General features: G+C 45.3%; 1 pseudogene; it reads right to left on the minus strand.

Moving 5' to 3' along the window:
• Positions 1-1,657: 1,657 nt before the first annotated feature.
• On the minus strand, positions 1,658-3,678 carry LOC138556739 (meiosis initiator protein-like; annotated as a pseudogene).
• Positions 3,679-4,394: the final 716 nt, after the last annotated feature.

Here is a 4,394-nt window from a genome sequence, read left to right on the forward strand (position 1 = left end):
AAGACCGAGGAGTGAGAAGGTCACGTGAGAAGGTAAAACGAGGATGTCCTAGAATGGACATTTCTCATCCTTACATCCTTCTTGCTCCTTGGTCGTCACTTTTACCTGCAGAATCTCAAATCTTAATGAGGAGGAGTGAGACATTGGGATTACGATTGAAGACCGATGAGTGAGTAGGATGACTGAGGGGTGAGAAAGAGGCATGCGGTTGATAAATTAAGGTGTCATAAAATGGATGGTATATACCGGAAAGTTAAGTTTCCATTGCTGGGGTGGCGGTGAAGCACTGCTGTAATGCAGGAACCCAATGGGAAGATTGTTTAAGGAGATAGTTGGCTTGTAGAACTAAATAGATTCTATAAGTGTGGGTGTGAGCAAGGAGGAAAAGTATAATACAAACTGCTGTAAGAAATTGTTTTTGTAATGACACCAATTTATTATTTTGGGACATCAGTTTTGTAAACGTGAATAATATAGTGTGGGCGATTTATGCAGAAAGCATGTGAGAGAGTTTGGATGAAGGGATCTTCAGGGCAAAGTTTTCTTTTAGTTTGCCAATTAAATACTGGAACTTATACAGAGGGATGAGAAGGTAGGAGGCCATGTATTCCAGCACCACAATGATCACAGTTTGTATTTGATCAGCTGAAACGGAGCATTTGTAATAAAATGCATTGGATGCAAGGGGCGATCAAGCCTTAGGGGCTCATCATGAGTTCCCCGATCCGGAAATAATCTGGAATTACCGGTGGGATACCGTCAAAACTGTAATGAAGGCCTTGAAATTCTGGAACCAGCAGGTATATCTGAAAGACAAGTGCCTGTACAGACAGATGTTATTCAATAGAATGTAATCCCTCTGGGTGGCGGAAAAGGAAAAGATGTCAAATAGGGTTTCACAGACAGGCTGAGAAAGTATTGCTCCATGGATGAGAAAGAGAAGAGGCCACATTCCTTGTATGTATACCAATTACCACTTCCAAATAACGACACACTAACACCAAACAGCATTAAAAATACCTCCTCAAGAACAATGGAAAGCCAAACCGAGACACTGGAAAACAAAAAATCGGACATTCTGGGTGAATGTGCTCTTGCATATAAAAATATTTTTTGAAGGAGTATAAGGAAAATGCAATAAGTTAAAAAAGAATTCATTTTCCAATGTTAACCAATTCAAACAATGGAATTGTAAAAGACTTGCGATTTGCCTTGCGGGCACAGTGAGGTAATGTGGGAGAATGCATTGGAATAAGGAGGCATTTATAGGTATGCACTGCTTGGGAGTTTTAGTTCCCAGTCATTCCATACATTTCTGAAACATCAACTTGGAGACAAACCCATGAACCAGTTGTAAACCTGTATAATGATGCAGGATGATGAATGGCATGGAGGCTTAACATTAGACGAACAGTAGATGTGGTCTGGGTGACTGATGTTCTCAGGTGTCTGGAAAGGACCTCTTTAAAATGCAAATGATCTTTGACGCCCAATTAAAACATCCCTTAAGAGCACAGGAGTCAAACTGCAGTGGTTTGGCTTGGGCTGAGGGTGACAGGTTATCCTCCAAATACTGGACATGAGGGACAGGCATCTTCAAGTAATATGAAACTTTCAAAATGTGTCTCGACAGCCCCCATCCACAAACCGATCTACTTCAGCCACCATCACTTTGTAGCTCTTTACACCACGTAAGGCCCAGAGTGTAGGGAGGAGCGATACTGACTATAGGCAGGAGACGTTTTGAAGTGGAGAAAATCTGGTGAATACATATAGTCTTTTCAGCAAGCAGGAGGTGCAAAGGTTTGGGTGTCACATCTTCCTCTTCCTCACTCGAGGCACAACTCTGTTTCATAATTTGGTTATGAAGTCTGCTGAATCTCCGGGCTTTAATACAGTATGGCCTTCGTTCCTGTTTACACATTACACGGCACAAGTGTGCTAGCTCCTTCGTCGCAGTAGTAGATGCAGTACCAGGACAGATGCGGATGTACTGCTTCCGATTCATACGGCAGAACATGATGAAGTCATTAACAAATTTCTTCTTGAGCTGGAAGGCACAGTGATGGTTCGTAAAAGCTTTCAGCCGCTGGAAGCTGTGGCCACGCTTCCTCTTGCGTCCTCTAAGGTGTGGGCGTCTTCCTTTCTGACATGGAGTCCATGTGAGGTCACCATTTTCATCACTGGAGGATCTGATATTGTCCTGTGAGTAAGAAGGAACTTCCTGCAGAAACTGCCTGTTCCATGCCGACACTAGCTCAGTCACACTGGAGCTTGGGCTGGAATCTGTTTTGCTGGCCTCACTGACTGATAGATAACAGCGATCCAGGGAGAACAAGGATTGGAAGAGATCGAGGGAACTGCGAGGGGTTTCTGGGATCATGTGATCGGAGACCTCTGTCCTCTAGGTCCCAAGATTCTGCAAGAAGAAGGAGCGAGGTGACTGGGGACTCAAACGTACATCTTCAAACAAAACCTGTGATAAATTCTCTGTTTCTTGCCGCAAAACTTGTCCTGGAAGCAGGCGCCCAGGAGACGTAAACAATGAAGGACTTAAGCCTAAATCTCTGCTGAGCCAACAGCTGCCATTCCAGCCCCGATTTCCAGGAGAGCAAATTAAGGACACGCCTCGAGATCCAAAGATTGGGGACTGCGTTGGAAGCCAGGGGCTGGGGTCGTGCTCTTCCTCCGATGAGGAGTGATAGCAAACGAGAGCCTGCGACTCTGCTTCCTCGTGCCCAAGTAAAAGAAGCTGAGCTGCGCTGTCATTGCAGTCTGAACATGCGTCTTCTCCTAACGTTCGATTCTGAAAGTTTTCTGTGGAACTCTCTGTAGTATGGAAGAATCTATCAGGTCCAGCCATTTCCAAAAGCGTGATACCGGCAGGAACTTGAGATTCTGTCTCATCTGAAGATATACAAGGTTCCAAGATGGTTTCTGGAAGAGTGAGTGCCAAGGTCATCTCGTGTTCTAAGGCAGAGTCCAACAGAGTGAATCTTGTGAGATTGGGAGATTCTGGGGAGCAGTCCAGCAATGTGACACCGGAACACTTTGTGTCAAACATGATAGATCCATTCCGAGAAGGAGTAGGTATAGGCACCCTATTTTCTCTCACACTATTTCTTTGCAAACACAGATCCATTGAGTGTCTGCTCTCATGGCGTTTTCTTTTCTCTACAAACAAACATCGACGTGACCTCTTGAGCACCACCTTACAATCTATTCTCTGAGCTCGTCTGTTCTTCCTGGGTTTCTTACAGACCCCCAGCAGCCCTGATCGCTTTATTCTAGGAGGTGTGCAAGGCGGTGAAATATTATGTCCGTTCTTGTACGTTTTGGATTGCAGCTCCAGATACTGTCTAGCTTTCTTCATCCATGATGCTCTCCCACCTCGACGTTCTGCTTTTTTCTTGCCTTTATCGCCTCTGTGCTTACCCTGAAGCAGAGTACATGCGGCATGAATATTCCTCGAAGATGTTCAATGTAGCAGAGGACTCGAAGCAGGATTTCCTTCTTGGTGGGTTTCTTGGAGTCATTCTGTGGTGTGCTGGGAAGCAGCTGAGCCAGTTCCCTGAGAGTGCTAGTGTCACTGCTACGCTTCTCTCTTCTGTAGCTTACTTGAAGGCTGCATTTGACCCCCAAGCTGTCTAGGCCTTCAGTTTTCCTTACTCGTGTCATGCCTTCAGCTGCACAGGAACAGGTAGGCACTCGGTGAACTTCAACGTGTCACTACACCTATATTTCCATCAGTTCTGCAAGGGTGGAGAACATGAACATGATTGTCCACTCCTGCTTTGAACTTAAGTGCAACTGCATGCACTTGAAGTTGTGGTAGCCACCCATCAATGCTTGAAAGGGGGTGAGTGGCAATAGTGGTCATCCAATAGTGGATAGTAATGGCTTGTGATCGGTGAGGATTGTTTCTGGGCGCCATAAATGTACAAGTGAAAATGATTGCAAGTCCAGAGGATGGTGAGTGCTTCTCTGTCTATTTGGGAATAGTGTTGTTTAGTTTGAGTCAGCTCCCAGCTGGTGAATGAGATGGGGAGACAGTTTTCAATGCCTCTGTTCTGTATGAGCTCACTCCTCCCCTAAACCACTGCGACTGGTGTCCAAACTTATTTCAATACCTCACAAAACAATGTCATCCTAAAAACATTGAATGCTGACTTATGTGGAAAACCTGAGGAGCCGCCCAGAGATTTGGAGGGGCTGGCGAGGAGTCCTTGGTCTTCAGTCGATGAGACCGCAACAGTGATGTTAAAGAACTCACAACCGGTGAGTTCAGAGCCAGAGGGGAACCCGGTTGATGATAGCGGCAAATCGTGAGGGATAAAATGTTGCAAGCAGTAGGATAATTAGAAGGACGTGCGTAGGATAAGAAGTGCACTGAA

The sequence above is a fragment of the Ambystoma mexicanum genome, chromosome 1q (assembly GCF_040938575.1).
Source record: "Ambystoma mexicanum isolate Mex_15411 chromosome 1q, UKY_AmexF1_1, whole genome shotgun sequence".
In the NCBI taxonomy this organism is placed as follows: domain Eukaryota; kingdom Metazoa; phylum Chordata; class Amphibia; order Caudata; family Ambystomatidae; genus Ambystoma; species Ambystoma mexicanum.